Source organism: Pipra filicauda, unplaced genomic scaffold, assembly GCF_003945595.2.
Source record: "Pipra filicauda isolate LSUMZ 115617 unplaced genomic scaffold, ASM394559v2 scaffold40_size4127951_pilon, whole genome shotgun sequence".
Classification (NCBI taxonomy): domain Eukaryota; kingdom Metazoa; phylum Chordata; class Aves; order Passeriformes; family Pipridae; genus Pipra; species Pipra filicauda.
Genome location: NW_024104543.1, coordinates 30,190 through 49,772, shown reverse-complemented (window position 1 = coordinate 49,772; position 19,583 = coordinate 30,190). Strand labels below are relative to the sequence as shown.

Below are 19,583 nucleotides of genomic sequence, written 5' to 3'. Positions count from 1 at the left end.
TTGAATTTGCAGAATTACTTGCAGTGAAATTTTGAATTGTTTCCATAAAAGGACTTGGCTGATGGCTTTGGGCCTAAAAGCAATGGAAGTTCTGCTAATCCCAATTTGCTGTTGATATATTAACAACTCTTGTTGTCACAACACATGACAGGTAATTTGACATCTGTGTAAACTGTCCACAATATGAAGAAAGGACTTAGGTCCCAGTTCAGATAATAAGATGTTAACCCTTTGAGTAGTGCAGGCTGCCTGATAAATAAAGGTTTTTTCTAAGGGCATACCAAAACATTAAATACTCACTCTGGTCCTTGCTTATGCTCTTGGTGACACCAATTTTAGTTACTGGGGCTTCCCTATCTTGTGGAGTTCCTGTTAACTTATACCAAAACCTCTGACCCTCAACATAACTGACTGCAGACTTCTCTTCCACCATCAAAGAAAACAGCTGGGTTTCCAAACAAATGCTTTAACCGTGAGGATGAAACACAATACATTCTCCCTCTCCTGAAAAGTCCTTTGGGATGCGTGTATCTTAAAAGATCAACTTTCACTGACTAAACTTTATAATAAAAATTTAGCATAGAATGTATTTTTTTATGCACCCACTAGACCCAAAATCCACCAAAGCATGTCCTAAAGACACCTGAACTCATGCACTTAACAAAGATGTGGAGAACTCTGTGACATATTCATTTTCAGTGCTTTCAGGTACACAGTAAGCTGTACTAAAGAATAAGTGCCAGAGTATGAGTGCTGTTAACAGCTAGGGAATACCAGGAGTATGGAGTCGAACAGGGATAAAAATGAGTTGTTCCCTATCAGATTCATTGCCCTATCATTGTGTTTTATACCGCAGCTAGAGCATTAAGCTGACTGAGAGGTGCCTATAGAACTGGCACAAAGAGAGACATACCATGTGCAAACTGCCTTCAGAAACAAAAAAGTTTTAATATCCCTCTACCATGAGTTTGAACAATGAATAAACCCTAAATGTACTGGCCACTCTGGCCAAAGCAAGGATTCAACCTTTCTTTAAAGGTTGAATCTTTAAAACTAAGAACTAAAGTAACAAATTAAGATTCAAACTGCTACAGTACCTCAGCAGTTGATCTAATATCCTCTGGGATGCACATATGAAGGAGAGGTGTGATATGACCACTGAGATATATGGGAAATATGTCAAAATTCTGTCCACAGCCTCTGTTGCTTCCCATTTATGTCATCTGTTATTTTCATAGGAGAAAGTGTAAACTGGCTAAGAAAATAAATCGTGAGCTGCAATAAGGTAACAAATCTCTTTTCCGTGGATAACAATGTGCACATAGATAAAGACATTATCTAGTCTTCTATGAAATCTATTCAAACACAAACTTTAAAAAAAACCCAGGACTTCCTCATTCATCTAAAACATTTTGTTCCACATTTGAAGAAAATCAAATTATTGGTATGTGGGGGACACCTACATAAACTACAAGGTATAGCACAGTCACCGACATTTGCTTTTGAGCTGTGTTTTTCTTCTACATGCCAGGGTGTAGGTGGGATGTGCTCTGGGTATTTTATTTACAAGCCAAATAACATTTCTTTGGAATTTCTTTGGAATAATTGTACAACTGCATCATGAGCATATTGCTTTTTAAAACCTTCAAAGATACGTGATAAAATTTCATTAAAAATTTTCGCTAGGGTGTTCCAGTCTGATTTACTATCAACAGTCTCTCTGTAACCAGGCATGCCTGATGTACATTATCAGTATTTATGATTATGAAAATTACCAGTACTCCTGCTGGAATATTGCAGCAAGAATATATTTTGCTTGCTTTGTGCACCACGAATTAAGTCATAAGTCTCTATTGGTTTAAAATAGAATTTTCAACTCCACTAGGAATTCCAAGATAATCATCTAAGTAGTCCTGCTGCAGGACTGAGAAATGCCAAACCTTTACAATCTTCTACTGCTCAGCATGTTTCTTTCTAAATCAGTATAAACTCTGGCCTTTTTCTTGTGAGCAGCCAGGAGCCAGTGGGACCTCAGAGGTGTTTGAGAGATCAGAGGAAGATCAATGAAAATTATGTTACAGTTGTGAGAAAAGGTTGGCTTGCAAGTCTGTGTCTTATCTACTGCTATTCGCTCACAAACTCACAGAGTACTTAAGAAAAAGGAAAGGAAAAGAAGAAAGGACTGCTGTCTAGAAGTTCCCTTACCACTGGGAATATGCTACCTGGCAGACAGCTTGCCTGGCAGAACAGAAGTGACGGTGCTAAACGCTTGGGATCACCTGGTCAGTACAAGATAACTTGTTGGGGTTGTCCAAAGCTCCAAGCCTCCAGAGAACCAACAAAGCATGTAAACTCAGAGTCTAAAAGCTGTTGTTAAGACTCAGTCTTCATCCTGGCTACTTAATAACATGCATTAAGACACTGGATGCTATATATTTCTTCTTTGGGAAAGTGGAATGTATTTATTGTTGATGAGCTGGAGAAAAGCGTGTTATTTAGGTCAAAGTAATAGATATGAATTAAAGAAAGCCTGTGTTCCTCTCTTCGGAACAATTCATATGTGAACCTGGATCTTAAAATGTGCAGTATCACAGGCACAAGCAGAATGCATTATGATGAACTCACTGATTATTCGGGAAAAACAAGTTGAGAATGTCACATCAGTATTGGTAAACTGAAAACAAAAGCAGTTTTTTTGTATTTATTTGCAAACTAGCTGAAAAACCTGTATCACAAGAAATATTACTTGGGATGAAATACTTTTACAGATGTCAATAAACAAAGAAATACATTCTCTGTTTTTGTTATGGCTGCACGCAAAGTTGAGTGGAGTTATGCAAGAAAGCCTACCATCACAAGCATGCATGGAAGCACGCTGCAGATCTTGAAAAAATGTCTTATTCTCTACAGATTGCTTGCCATTTTATTGGAACCATTGCTGCATTGATGCTGAATAATCCATTACTCCTTACAGGACTTTGCAGCAAAGAAAAGAATAACAAAAGAATTCTCCTCACTATTAACTTTTTAGGCAAACGATATCTTAAGCACGTGCCAGTGAGTTTCGGAATATAGATGTTTCTTATGCACAGAATTTTGTTCTAATTTTCTGAGCTAATGCTGATCATAAATTCTAGTAAAGGTGTGTTCTGTAATGGGACAAAATATGTTAAACTCTATTAAACAAGAAAATACAGCAGAAATTTGTCTTGCAGAGCCATAGCACTTATTTCATGGAAAATTTTTTTGACATTTGGATAAAAGGATTTCTATTTTCAAATGGTCATAGCATGGCTCAGAAAGTGCTGCAAAAGTATCTACAACTGAAATTATCTTATTAGTATGGGAAAAGCAGACAGAAATAATTTTCCTCTGTCCTATCGTGAAACCTTCTATGATGAATCATCTTGTAGCTGCTCAGTCAGAGGTGTGAGGTGACAAGAGAAGAAAAACTGATTGAAGTTTTGCTTGGTCAGTGGCTATGGTATATCAGTGGGCTATATTTAACATTAACAGCACTAATGAAGTCCTGTTTGATGCTGTACTAGAAAGGCATGAAAAATGAAATATTACTTTACAGAAGGAAGTTACCAAAAGGCTTTATATTTTCAAGTACGAAAAAAATTAAATAAAATGTTTAAGCACAGAAAAAGGAAGAATGTATGTTTTTCAATAGCAGATGATGACATTTTTAAGCAGAACAAAATAGACACCTTATAGTGAATATGCAAGTTCTGGTCTTTAACTGGATATAAAGAAGGGTGGAGGAGCGGCGAGGGGATAAAAATTCAAATAAATAAATAATAAAAAAGGGAAATGTCTCCATCTTCCACAGGAAGTAAAATATTATGTGTGATGGGCCAGAGCAAATGCTCTCATCCTGGTCCTGTTCCAACTTATGGCAGAACTCCCATTGCCTATCATGGAGGTAGTGCTTTTGTCTATTTTTCTCTTTCCTATTCAAATAAAGAGCACAATTGCACATAGCAAATCTGCCACTCCAGTGAGGCAAGTGGCCAGGTTTGGAACAGAAATCACTGGAAGTAATCTTCATCTCAAACTGGAGAGTAGCTACACAGCTGTACCACAGCACCTCAGCACCACCTGCTCTGGCTGTGCTTTCACCCTATGGCATTTGCACAGCAGAAGATATGTGATTCTGGCTCTTGAAACACTGTGGCTGGAGAACACACACACACCTGTGAGACTGGTTAGCCCACAAAACACCAGGAACATGTGAACTCTCTCTACCCTATGTAATTCATATACACACTCACAGCAATGCTGCACATACACTATTGCCTCAAAACAGGGTAACTGACTACTACATACTTATATTGCACGTGATATGGTTTTCAAATACCCAGGTCTTCTTCTGTGCATTTGTCTCAGCCTGCTTATTTCCATATTTTGTTACTGATTTTTCAACTCAAAAATGACTGGTTTTTTTTGCAGAGGTCCCACTCTAATAAAGCAGACACACAGTCAGAGACATTTAGAAAGTAAGAACTGTATGTGCTTAGCTCCCCTTGACAGGAAAAAATTTTGCTCTCCCAAATCACCTTCCTTATACCTCAGAATCACTCATTTCCTGAACTGTGGCAACAGTTTTAGCTAGTATACCCTCTTCTTTTGGAAACACTGAGAAAACTCTGCTCCCTGAAGAGTAAAATAAGATCATTAGCAAATTATCCACTGATACAGTAAGAAAAAAGGAAAACTAGCTGTCTGATGAATATTATTAGAGAATTTCTGTATAATAAGACCTTTTGAAGATTGAAAGTGGTATAAAAATGCCAATTTAAAAGATAGCAGTGCTCTTTCATTCAGCATAGGACCAAGCTCTCTAATGCGGTCAAGCTGCACTCAACAAAGAACTGTGGTGTAGGGGAAGGGGTGAAGTTTCTAACACTTTACATTATTCGCTTCAAGACTCACATATTAATCACCAAATCTTCCTCTTGGAAAAGCCTGCTTGCCACCATCAAGCACAAACTTACAGAGACAGAGAACACAATATAGTCCAAAAATCTTTTCTTTCATTAGCTGCTTTATACAGGTTCTTGCTTGTCAAGAAGTCAACACCAAAGATTGGTAGCTGTGGATAATTAGAATTTAGTTATCTCCACACTGAAGTTTTTCTGCAACAGTATAATACAAGGCACTTAGCTAAGACTGTCAGTTAATAGAGACTCCCAATTGCAGTAATCTGTCCCAGTGCTAATTGGGTTTTATCACTGGATATAATTATAAAGATTAATAAGCAATCAACATCTTCCTTAATGTTCATTCACTACTGACTCAGGCTAAATTTGAGATCTCATTTCAAAGGCAACAGCCTTTGTAGCCTAATGCTAACATCCAGAGACACCCACATCCCAGCCCCCACAGTCAGCATAAATAAAGTGAAAACAACTGAAAGAAAAATAATTTCAGAAACAGATCACTGAAGAAATGGCTTAGGAGACTATGTAGCTGTTTAAAAAGATAAATCTTCAATTTTTTTTATAGGTACATTTGGAACAGTCAGACTCTGATACGTCTTTGCACATGTCAACACATTTTCAAGGATATTATGTCTGACTTGGATATAAAAGCCCATGTTTCAGCTATTCAGACTTACGCTCAGTTAACAGAATACCCAGTAGGATTAAGATGATGTCTGGGTTATCTAATTTTAGTAAATATGTACGCAAGGAGGAAAAGGCCTTATTCAGTAAGACAAAATGAAAGATCACTGTACTGTACAAAGTATTTGCTATTGTAACTCAGTTTTCTGGAATAGCTTTGAAAACAGTTCATTATCTCTACTGCAAGTTCTAGAGTCACATCTCTTGCACTTAAGAACTGAAAAGCGGTCGTGTTGGTTTCCATGTGACAACAGATTTCTAACATGATGATACTTGAGAAGACCCTCCTGTTCAATCAGACCTTTGATTTGAGATCTTATGCAAGAAATAGGTCCCAGAGGAGAAATACAAGAGCTTGAAACTATTTCAATATATTGGAGCTATCTTGTTGTTAAAACAAAATATCAGCTTTTGGGATTTCCATCCCACTACATTCCCATATACCACGTGCGCATAAGTATCACACAGAGGAATAAAAATCCCAAGAATGTAGAAGCTGAGAATACTGACATAATTCAGAAAACCAAAGTTGCTTGGGATGATTTTTAAATCTATTTTGTAAAGTTTGATCAGCTTCTTTTTTTCTAACACTGCTGCTGACTACAAAAAGAACTTCCTTCCTTGGTCAAAAAGCCCCTGATTTTGTTCACAATCTTCACTCTGATTTGTTCAGCTTCCAGTAACTCTTTCAAGATACGATATCATATTTGGAGTACTAGGACATGTTTTTCACTGTATGGGTTCTTACTTCAAAGTCCTCATTAAATTATAAAATATCCTTGATTTTAACTGCAATGTCATACCAAAATTTTATTCAGTTACAAGTTTAAATCATGAAGGGCAAGATTACAGGTGGCCTGTGAGGCACAGCAAAGAGAGAAGTCACCCACAATTTTATCCTACCATAACATAGTTCTACAAGCAAAAGAGCTTTCTCTACACAGCACTAGAGACATCAGTTATCTCAGATACAGCCTTCAGAGAAGAGCAAAGACTATGGCCCTTCCTCTTCCTGCTCCCCTGGATAATGAATTAGGCCCATCTTGGAAAAAAATGCATTTGCAACGTCTTTAGAACTGCTGCTTCTTGACACCTCCCAGATCTAGTAAAACTTCTGGTTAAGTCATCTGAAAACCATAATCTGGTTCAAGGGCAGGAAACTACAGCTGAAGCTATAAATGTCATCTAAAAAATTGCTTCAACAGGTTGAGTCAGTGCTGTAGATGATAATTCTTCACAAAAAATTTCCAAGTGTCATGTTGCATGAAAAAAATAACTACTGTTATAACAGGTCTTTTTTTTTCTTTCCTTATTTTTATTAAAATCCTAGCAAGACCATGATTGCATTTTTTAAAGTACTCTGTCCACGAAAAACTAATTTAGTTACATTAATGAAAAGGAAGCAAAATGTGATTGAGGATGTAATATGGAATTACAGTTCATTAATTCTTCAAGTATGTAATTTTCCAGACTCCTGATCCTCCATTGATTTCTGCACACCCCTGTAGGTCCTGCTAAATGCCAGTAAAAAGAAATTCAATGGTGTTGGTATTTCATGTGTGGCAGTGGTGGCACCAAAATTAGATAGAAAGATTATGAAAGGGAATTTTCCACTGACTGTTCACCATGCAGCTAACAATTCTTTGCTGTCAAAAATAGATCAATCACAGACCACACCAATAATTGAAACTATGGCAGTCTTTCATTACACATCCAATATCATCACAGGAATTGGTATTCATAACAACTGAAATTCAGAACAACTAATTAGCCATGATGAACTAGGTGCATCCATTAAGACTGGAAAATAATATTTTTCAGCCACATTGTGTGACCCTGATTGTGCCAATCCTCATTAGAAAGACTAATTGAGCCCCTGTTTCTAGCTATTGACAAAGAGGTGATTTTGTTTCACTTTGTTCATCATTCTCAGTACAGCATCTCTCTCAACTGTAACAATTGCTTCTGTTTCCTCTTTAGCCCTATCTTGAAGAAGAAAAGTACTTATTTTCTTCAAGATAGCAAAAGCACTTTTATACCTCGAAATACTCTGACAATACCCATTTTAGATACCTCCTAGCATCTGAAAGTTATTAGCTGCATTTGCACATTTGCTAGTCCTAGAAATAGGACTAGCACACTAGTGCTAGCTGCTAAGATGCTAAGAATAGTTGGCTTCTAAACAAAAGAGAACTATTTGTCTGAAAAGAGAAGAGCTATTTTGTCCAGATGTTACCTCTTTTCCAATGGGTGTGAAGGAAGGCTTTACTTGCACAGTGTAATGATGAAAGATCTTGGGTTTCCTCAAGTGAGGAGTTAAGTCAGCCATAACCACGAGTTACGATGTTTACACACATATGAACCAATGATGCAAACAGCATGTTCTCAGCTTTTTTGGGGGTTCAGCTTTGCAAAGGTTGTTTCAGATCAGTTCTGTTAAAAATTACAGTAAAATTCCAAGTATTTAATTAAAAGGCAATTTAGGGAAAACAAACAAAAGAGCCAACAAAGCAACTAAAACAAAGTTCGGCTAGGAATTGTTTTGACAACCTGATTTGAACTTGGTCTCCTGCTATAGTCCAGGGTATTGTACATACTTTACATGTGCTGAAGTTTAAAACATTCTTACCTACATTTTCCTACCCATGGCTTCTTACCATGACTCTTAATCCATATACCATAATTTGCATTGCTACTCCTGAACTACCAAATCACGTAGACATTGTACAGAATTGCTGAAGCACAAAAAAGGAAAAAACCCCACACTATTCCTTTGCTTGGGCTATAACCACATCATTGGCACATATCTGCAGAAACTGCAAACTCCCTCATGTTGACAGTAAAAGGAAGGACTCTGTGGGGATACAGGGCAATGATTGGCAGTATTATAGATTTTAATTCCACTAATAGTTGAATGGCTCATAATTCATGAGATAGCTTACAGTGAGTGATGAAGGTCATTTCTATCTCCCTTATATAACAGAAGAAAATTCTATTATAATGCTGCTGAGCTGCACTATTCACATTCTATTTATAGCCGAATGTAGATGAAATTTTAGTTTTCATGTTTAATAAAGGACTTTTTTCCGCATAGTAAATATCCACTAAGTAGTGGATGCATTTTGATGTTTTCAATGCATAACAAGAAAATCCTGCCTCCTCAAAGCTTTTTTGTAGAGTTCTTTCTTCCCTGGTTTCTCTTTTTTTTTTCTTTTAAGCTGCTACATATAGGATTGTAATGTTGCAACAAACTAAATAAAGATATAAAGAGAAAAAGATAAGTACTAGTATGTGACTCTTCAGCAAAGAAAAAATCTTTTGTTATTTAAAACTGACAACTCTGAAGGAGGAAAGGAATTATATGCACCCAAAAAAACTGTGTCAGGCAAGGAAAATGAAGGGAGAAAAAGACACAGAAGGATGAAGCAGCAAAGCATCTTAAGCTATAAAACAGAAAGGATGAGCTAAGTAGGGTTCATGCCTAAATTGAGAGAACACACATTAAACTCAATATGGGCATTTTTTGCTTAAATTCTATCAAATATTTACTTTGTGAATTATTATAAGTAAAAATGTAAAGCAAAGTAAAGCAAGTAAGCATTCCAAGCTTCTAAAGTCACCAGTCCTTGTTTCACTGCTCATTTTTGAGTTTGTTTTTCATATCTGAGAAAAATTCAGGTGGTAATGGGAAGGGTGACCTCCCTTTAAAACACTGCAGCCAAGCAAAAAGCATCTCATCTGCAGAACCCTGGCTTTCCTCTTTGCTTGCTGCAGATCTCCTTTGTTTACTCTCACAAACAACATTTAAACCTTTTTCTCCTATATAATGAGATAGCCATTTTAGAATATGTCCTTTTTGAAAGTCAAAGGGTTTTTTTAGGTTTTACAAATTATCTGTACTTCCCACTCACAGAAAATATGCTATAAACCCCACCATGTCAGCTGTTGACATCTTTGAACAGAGTGGCAAGGGGAGCAGAAATGAGATGATCCATGTCTCATCTGGACTACTACCTTCTTATGCAAACTATGTCACCTACTTAGATTTCCTCATCTGGCTTGATTTCCACATCTGTAAAATGAGGAGAAAGTGCTTCTACCATCTCTTTTTTTTTGCACATGAACCACTCTGGGTGAAAAAAATTAAGTAACAGTGCTGATTTGGTAAATACCACATGTGCTGATGCCAAGGATCAAGGAACAGTAACAGACTGGGAAACTGGAACTACAAAAGAGGCCAACATCTTTCTGGAAGAGATGAGAGGAAGAACACTGAGCTGTAGAGATGGATGCTGCATCCCTTGTCCTTTCTACCCCACCTGCCTTATTTGGTAGCACAGGCAGATCATAGAAGTCACAAGGACACAGTGATAGCAACTGTCCATATCGGGACCAGTGTTATTTAATATCTTCATAGATGAAGGGACTGAGTACACCCTCTGCAAATTTGCAGATGACACCAAGCTTAGCGGTGCTGTTGATACACCAGCTAGGTATAGTTGGATATAGCACCAGCACTTGTAATAATATTCATATTATACATTCTTAGGGAAAATATTTGGAGAAAGAGAAGAACAGGAAGCTGTTTTGTACACCAGCATGACGAATTTCAGAATCTCACTTACAAACAGCTTATCTATGCCATATACGTCAAGTTTGCAACCAATCCATTGGCTGCACGTCTATTTTTCCATAGCCTGAATTAGCACTTGGAGCATTGCTAAAGTAGAGCATTCCTTGCATGAAAGGCTTTTTCTCCAGGGGTTAGCTGAACACTGCTCTACTACAGTTTCTTAGACTGCCAATCATGTTTTCTTTTTGTTTTGAACTTCCTTATAATAATAAACATGAAGACTTTTACTGGAACACAGTTAGATGAAGTTTGCTGAAATTATTAATTATAATAACAATTCAAATGACAATAACTATTTGCTAGATTTTTTTACTGGTATTGTGGGATATGCAGTATTATATCTCTTCTCAGCAACAGTCCTTTCAGAATCTAAGCTTATTCTTGGACTGTAAATATCACATACTCAAGGTTTCTATGCTTACTTCTGACTAAAAACTTTAAAATCTGTTAAATTTTTCCCTGAGGGGAGAAAAAAACCCCTCATGCAGAGGTTTTTGGAGAAGAGTTTCAGCAAAAACTGAAACACTGTGCTGGAGTTTCTTGCTCTCTCTGTAAAGGATCTTCCAAATTCTTTTGAGGTGGGGGAGGACAAATAAACTTTAGCCACTTTATGCCCTTTATACAAATGAATAGAGAATTCTTAGGCAACACAAAGGGGACAGAGATGTTGCATTGAGGGGAAGCTTCTGTGAGAAGCTGCCAGAGCTTCCCCCACGTCTGAAAAAGCCAGTGCCAGCTGGCTCCAAGATGGACCTGTTGCTGGCCAAAGCCGAGCCCACCACCAACAGTGACAGTGCCTCTGGGATAATGTATTTAAGAAGGGGGGAAAGTTACTCATGGTAACTTCTAGAAAGCTTATCAATAGAAGCTGTGAAGATGATGGCTCCTAACCTCATGATTTATGTAAGGCTTATCAACAGGAGTGCAGGAACAAAAATACAAGAACCAAAAGTTAATTTGTACTTGCTGCTCTAAAGCAGCCAAACAAGATTTTTCAGAAACTTTCTAGGAATTTCAGATTTGACAGTACAAATTAGGCCTGTTTGACCCTCTATGAGTGAGGCTATGTCTCCCTATTAATTACCTGTCAGGAGTAGATACAATATATTGTGCCCTACGCATCAGAAAACTATATTAACCAGAAACATGTAAAGAGTGTGGAAGTCCAAATTCCTAGAATTACTGTTCTCAAAAACTATTTATTTGAAATTGTGCAAGCCAAAAAAAAAAATAAAAAATTTTCCAAGTTATGAAAGGAAATTACTGTGTTGATTTTATCCTACTCCTTACTGGTATTTGCTCAAATCTCAAAAGTCACCTTATATTCTGAAAACATTAAAAAGTTTTGCAACCACAAGAGAAGCAGAAATGCTGCCAATCAGATAACTGATACACTGGTATGGCTTTGTAAGGAAATAACTCATAAAGTCATTTCCTGCTAACCTCTCCTGAAGTCACCAAAAAATATTCTATGTGAAGATGCATGTTTCACATTGCATAACTGTAGTTCAGTGATAGGACTGCAAAACACAAATTATGTATTCAAAATTCATTATTAGGGTTCTGTATCAACTTATTTGAAATTTATCATAGTGACATATTAGAACTAGCTGTTATATTTAAAGAAGACATAGAAGTTGATGTTATCGGATTCTTTCCATAAGTTTGCCCATGGTTCTACTACTTGCTTTTCCTACAGGCATCACTAAACACACTAGTTTTGTGCATTACCTCAATAACCCAAGGGTAGCTCGAACACTGTTCTTGTCTCTGAAATCAGTAACTGACATACAAAATAACCATCTTTGAGAAGGGCAAGACCCTAATGCAGACTGACTAGTGACTTTATACAGCAAAGACGCAAGTGATAAAGAGAGATATTTCAGCATCCTCAGCAAAACCATTACATTATTTTTAGCAGCTGGGTCCTGTCTCTTTCTGCTGAAAGGGGGACCATAGAAGATATTAACCAAATGCAGGTGCATGCAGTAATTCAGAAGTGTTTTCATTTCAGAGATTCAGCTCTCAAGAATAGAAAGTACAGTTAGATATAGATATTTACTGTTAAAATTCTAAGTTAAACCTTTTTAAACAGGATACTGAGAGTCATCACTTACATTTAAGATATGGCTGGAAAGGCCAATCTTCTGAACTCAACACACCACATATTCAAATTTCAATAGGGCAGGAACCCAGAAGACTTGCCAAAGAAATGGAGAGCACTTGGAAGGACTCAAGGAGGAAAAATGGCAGTGATTCCCCACATCAGTTCCAGCATCTCTCCTTGTTCACCTTTTCCCACAGCTGGGGCTCTGGGTTACACAGACCTGACACCACGGTTTCAGCACTGGTGCAGGGCAATGGCAGCATACAGCTCAGCATCCAAGTTGTATCTCAACTGCTTGCAAAGCACAATTTAGCTTCTTTGGACTTTGCCCTAGGCAATTTTGTTTTGTTTTGTTTTGGGTTTTTTTGCCTGCACCAAGTGGAAAGTTTATAATAGCTTACAAGCTTTGAAAATTTTTGTTCTTGAAATGCCAGACTCCAAAGACCTGACTTTCAGAATATGATGAATTCCTACTGCACACTGAGATCGATTAAAATGTTTTACGCTGCAAATCACTCTTAAGAAATCTTTGTTTGCAAAATTTTATCCAGATTCTATAGACTAACTCAACTTTCTCTTTTTTCTGTGTATTGAAGTCAGCCCTTTAACGTAAATAAAGCATCCCCTGACAAAAATATCCTCTAATTTCTAAGCCTCAAATTTGGGAGCCTCCCCAAAAACAGGAGCCTGAATACTCAGGACACCAAGATCCAAACAAGTCAAGTGGACTACGAAAACTAATGAACTAGGGGAGGCACCCCCACTCCTACAGTTTTCGCTCTGGACAGTTCATGCCTGTGCTGCCTTCATGTTCATTCCGCTTTCCTCTTGTTCCCTTCTTTTTTTTCCTCCTTCACTAAAAACCCCAGCAATGCCTTAAGGATTTCAGAGAAAAAAAATATTAATTCTAATATGCTTTCTGCTCAAGGAGTTTGTGTGTTATACTCATTTATCCCAGCATAAAACCAGCTTCTCCTGTTAGATTATGAAGGGCACACCTCTTACTCTGGCTTTGTGAAGGACCATGCATACTTCTACCACAAATTTGAGCCTTTTGGTATTATTGCTATAAATCCCAACCTGGCTATCAGTAATTTAATTCTTCACTGTAACAATAAAACTGAGTAAATGGGAGATTCCTGAGCTGCGCAGAAAATTTTGACTGTGATACTCTCATAGCTTATGGAGAGTCTTCATTTGACTGTGGCCAAGAATTCTTAAGAGTTCTGCCAAAAGCAGCTTCGGTTCTTAAAGTATTGGCCCAATACTCTATGGGCTTCAATGCCACTTGTGTCACAGCTTCAGCTTCAGAGCCAACTTGGTCACAAGATGATTGTGGTTGTTTTAACTGAGCACAAGGGATCAAATAGTTCTCTTGTGATGCTCTTCATTTTTACAACATCAGCAAAGTTAACAAGCTTTCTGGTTACTTTGATAAAGTCTTCTATTAAAATACTAGTAAAATACTTTTCCTAAAAACTGGAGAATCATAATTAAAATACTTTCACAAGCTTTCTTTGGAATAGGAATAATAATAGTCTATAATAATCTGAAGCCTGCTATTATTATGGTCAGTGCATCTGAAAAAGTTAATTTGGATTTGTTGAAAGGAGTAATAGTCATGCATGTTAATTATTTAGCTTATGTAGAAAGTAGTAGAAAACTCTGATGAGATCTGGTCTATAACAATTATTTATCCAAATCCCTTGTCTGAGTTGTATTTCAATATTTTGCACTACAAATGCTAAGTACAAAGTTGCAAGAATTTGTTTTAGCAACACCAATTTTTTTTCTTTCCCCGTGAAGGAGTAGCTTTCCATACATGGAAAAGAAAAAGGGGAAAAAATGCAGAAAAGAGACAAATAATATATATTCCTTGGATTTGGCTATTTCTGGTATGAGATCAGGTAAGAGAGGGTCACCTGACATATCCAATGCTAACCATTTTTTTTCATAAATTCAGTTACACATTTAAATAAGCCAACTGTTAGTAATAATGTATGGCTGAATTAATGTAGAATCTGTAAATTAAAATTGTCCAGGGGCATGGTAAAAGCACAAAATGAGTGTGGAAACTCAAAAAATGAAGCTGACAAGCAGCAAAAATGCTGTAATCTTGTATATATAGACTAGCAGATATGCATATAGAGCAGAACAAATCCTTTCCTAAAGCTCTGTGACCAAATTAAAGGGGGAACTGCAGTAACAGCAACCAAATCTAACAAAGTAATCCTGTTCTGAATTCTAAAATATAACACTTTTCAAATACAATTTTACACAGCATTTAAAAATGTCAATTGAAGAATTCATAATTTTGCAATCAAACAAGAATGTATTAAATCAGGTGTTTTGAAGAAGTTTAACAGGCACAAATATATTTAGATTTGCTTGGTAGTCTCATTTCTACGCTGTAGAAGGCTGCGCTAAAGGGTACTACTGTGCCTTTTAAGACTTCAAAAATCTTTTAACATATAAACCCCACCTCCCTAAGCCAATGATGCATCCTCAACACTAATAAGGCCTCAACCCATATCCTTTGGGAAGAGACACAGAAATTCCTCCACTCATTTTTACGACTTAATGACTTTTGGTTTCATTATTATGGCTTAATACCAATTTTTAAAAAAAGGTAGTGGAGGTTGTTATATCTGCATATGATTCTTCCATCTGCTGCCTCATTTCCACATGGCACAGGTCATGATTAATCTAAAAGGCTCCCAACAGATCACTGGAAGGTGTTGTAACAGCTCTGTTAATTGTGAGACACTACACAGTGAATACATCTTCTCACTGAAATACCTGATTAGCAGTAACAGTTGATTCTCCTTAGGTTTCTGACAGAGATGTGGCTCCTACTGACATCCCAGAAGCACCATTTTGAAAGCAAAAAATTTTACAAAACCATCCTACCTACGCAGGGCTTCACTTTGCTTTGTAAAAGCTGCGTTGAATTTAGGCTCCATAGACAGAACCTAAGCATGGACAGCATCGTCCTTCTCAGGCTTTGGGAGAAATATAGACACTGATTGAGTATGCAAGGATGGGTTTCGGGAAGGACACAGAAAACAGTGGGGTACTCAATGCCTTCTTTGCCTTCGTCTTTATGGGTAAACTTTGCCTTCAGGTGTCCCTGGTCCCAAGACTAGTGTCAAAGTCTGAAGCAAGAAAAATCTACCCTTGGTGGAGGAGGATCAACAGCTAAACAAAGTGGAAAAAAGCACAGGTCAATCAAACCTGATTGGATGCACAAGTAGTGCTGAGGGAGCTGGCTGATGTCACTGCAAGGCCAATTTCAACTGTTTGAAAAGTCATGGTGACTGAAAAAACCTCCTGAGAAATGGGAGAAAGCAAATTTCGCTCCCATCTTTGAGAAAGGCAAGGATCCAGGGAACTGTGGATTAGTCAGACTCACCTCCACTGCTCAGAAGCTGATGGTATCCTCCAAACATGTTAAGGACAAGGAGGTGATTTGGAACAGTCAGCAAGAAGAAGAAAGCATGCCTGACCAACCTGATAGCTCTCTAAAGTAAGATGACTAGGCTGGTGAATGGGAGAAGAGCAGTGAACGTTGTTTATCTTAGCAAGGTTTTTGATGCTCTCGTAACATCCTCAGACAACCTTGTAAGTGCAGGCTAAATAAATGGACAGTGAGGTGGATTGAAAACCTGCTGAATGCCTGGGGTCAGAGAGCTCTGATCAACCATACAACACCCAGTGACCCGCTAGTCATTTAGCAATGTAAATTACACCCGGGTAACTACTGGATACTGGGCCAGTACTGTTCAACATCTGGACAATAAGGCAGAATGCAACTCAGCACATTTTCAATTAAACAAAATTTGGAGGAGGGGTTGCTACACCAGTTAGTTGTGCTGACATTCAGAGGGTCCTCAGTAGGCTGGAGAAATGGGCAACTGGGAATGTCATCAAGTTCAGAGGGAAATACAAAGTCCTACAGCTATTAAGAAACAACCCCAGGCACCAGTACAGGTTGGGGACTGGGCAGTTGAAAAGCAACTTTACTGAAAACGGTCTGGAGATCCTGGTGGACATCACAATGAATATAAGGCAGCATTGTGCACTTGCAGCAAAGGTGGCCAACAGCTTCCTGGGTTGCATTAGGAACCATATTGCCAGCAGGTCAAGGGAAGTGATCGTGTCCCTCTATTTTATGCTGTTGGGATCCTATCAGGAGTGCTAGATCTTGCATCGTATTCCTCAGTATCAAGAAAGATGTGGAGCAAATCCAGCGCAGTGCTCTGAAGATGATTAATGGACCAAAGAATTTGTCATACAGGGAAAGGTTAACAGACCTGAGATGTTCAGCCTGGAAATGAAAAGGCTGAGGGGGAACTTATCAATGAGTATAAATACCTGACAGTGTTGGGGAAAGCTAGACACTCTCAGTCATCTCCAGGAAAGGGAGTAGGGGCATGGGAAATTTCATTTGAACATAACAAAAAGAATTTTTTTTTTTTTACTTTGAGGGTGATTGAACACCGGAATTGGTTGCCCAGAGAGCTTGTGGAGTCTCCAACCTTGAAAACATTCCAAATCCAACTGGGACAGTCCTGCGAAACCAGCTCTATTTCACCCTGCTCCGAGCAGCAGATTAGACAAGATGATCTCCAGAGGTCACTTCTAACCTCATCCTTTTTACGATTCTGAGAAATTATTTAAACAGAATTATTAGACCACCTTTTCCAGACAGAAACAGTGAGAACCGGTGATTACATTTTCTAGGTTATTGCTGGGGTGTGGATTCAACCTCCTGTTAATTAATTCATAGGTTCAACAGCTGCTGACAATTTCTACATAACTGTATGTTTTAAGTTAAAAATGCCAGGATTCTTCAATAAGCAGTTTTTAAATATGTGTAGCACAAACAGAAATAAGTAATATGTGTTTTAAAATGGATTTGGTATCTTTACATCAATCCCCCTCTTCCTCTGTATGTGATTGCAATGGAAGATGTCTGCCTAGAAAAGATTCATCACCTTTGTAGATACAGAGACTGTTCAAAGGGAAACTTCCAGCATAAATTATTTGTAGTATGAACATCTTGAATCACTTCAAGCCTAATGAGAAGTATCTTCAGGAAACTCTTCTAGTGAATATGTACTGTTTGAAGCTCCAGTTTTCTTTTATGGCTGTATACAGCACCATTTTTCTGACAGCCCAGTCGCAGAACACGTCAGCTTTTACTTTTTATTGACTGGATAGCTCTTCCATTTGCCACTTTGACAGTATTTCAAACTGTATGTTTCAAAGCCACGTGCAAGTAGATTACAATCCTATTCTGCAAATTAGTATCCAAATGAAGTGACATGTACCCTTGTGGCTGACCTCTAGCATTACTTATTTCTACAGTAGGAAAAAATATGATGTCCAAAGGAGGTTAAACAGGACGGGGGCCTTCTCCTTACAAAGCTGACCCATGAAACTGGTTTGGGGATAGCAAATTGGCTCCAAATCACAACAATAGTATCACTAGCTATGTGATATCAGGTCACTACCATACTAACCTTATGTTAAATATTGAAATCAGGTATTCAGAAAGGCATCAGATGTGGTCCAAGATTCTGCCTGTCACCCTATATGTTTCCTGAAGGGCAGGAAGGGTGGGCAGTTAGGCCAGCAGTTCTGATGCTTCTGAAGGACATTTGTGACTGAATGCAGTTAATCTAACTTAAGTTAGTTTAAGGTACCTGAACTTTCTGAACTAGGGACAGAGTGTCCTTGGGTTGTCCGCTAAAGCAGGGAGCAGAGATAGGACTTCCAGAGGCATTTCAGAAAAGCCAGTAAGATCTCTCTTTGATAGTGGCTATTAATTGTGGCTATACAAGGAGACTAAAGCAAATATGTTTTTAATCTACACACTTCAGATAGGAGTATAAAGCTGCAAAAGACAATTATGAACTTTGAAACTATATGTTTTATTTAGTTGAGAACATGCAATATGTTATATATATTTATATATATTTTATATATATTTATATATTATATATTTATATATATATATTTATATGCAATAAGGAGCATATAAAACAACTATTACTACACCAAAGTAACTGTTTTAATACTTGAGCATTATCTTAGCATTGAATTTGTTCCAAGCAGAAACAGTGTTATGATTAAGAGACCTGTACCATGTTATTTGCAGTTTATGAAACACTGAGCAATACTTGAAAACTTGCTCTTTTGAAATTTTCTAGAAATACATGAGCAATCAGGATGCTGTTTTTCACACAGCATCCGTCTTGTGCAGTGTGGTAATATCTGCTCAAATACAGAAGAATGAGAACAACCACATTTCTCACCTCTCAAATAAACCAAATAATACAGAATTCAGACCAGTTTGTGTTTTTCATTAAACTGGATATGTTTACAAGCCAGATGAAAGCAATACTTGCTAAAATTACCTCCTTTCCATTGTTTGGAAGATTTATTGAAGGCAATATAGAACAGCAACAGTAGTCAATCATAGGTGGCAGACTGCCCTCTTATTAGGCATATTGAAGCCAATTAATCTAAGCAAGCTTTCTCCCTTTACCTCCTGGAGGCATGTATGCTTAGAACACATTTAAAAATTCTGCAGCAATAAATAAAGGTGCTGAAACTATTCTTTTGAACTTTGAAAAATTATTTACAAGCACTTGAGATGCTAAGCATTAACATTCTACATACTCTGCTGGGCAATATAATTTGATTAGATCTAAGACTTAGAAAATACAGTTCTAAAACAAAGTCCTGGTGCTACTGCCATCCTCAGGGGTAGCAGGAAGACAAAGGAATGCTTGTAAAAGGAGGTAAAAGCAGTAGGAACACTGAAACCTCCCCTAACACTGAGTAAAGAAAGTCTGAGTTAATCACAAGTCCTCAAATAAGGTTGCAAGGGAAGGTGGCTTACTGAACCAGTAACACATAACAGAAGTTATCAGTTATTGGAATTTATTTCTAGATGTCAAATTATCTGTTATTTATACGAGACACTCAAGGCCATTTGAGGTGAAAAGCAAGTCTATCATAATGTTATTAATTATGAAACATCAAAATTCAAGATGTCTTAATTCATGTTCTAATTTTTGCAGTCCACGTGCTTCTAATTAGAACTGCTGTAATATATTCTCTTGTGAAGCATATAAGAAAAGTGAGTAACATTTTAGTTGCAGCTTCCTCTTTTCAGGGCACACACTTAAATACTCCTTTATTC

General features: G+C 37.5%; 1 protein-coding gene across 1 annotated transcript in view; it reads right to left on the bottom strand.

The window, feature by feature from the left end:
- The window catches only part of NELL2 (neural EGFL like 2), a gene marked incomplete at its 5' end in the record, with an annotated part of 62,489 nt that overhangs the window by 16,240 nt on the left and 26,666 nt on the right, over positions 1 to 19,583 (bottom strand). The gene's annotated exons all lie outside the window — the stretch shown is intronic.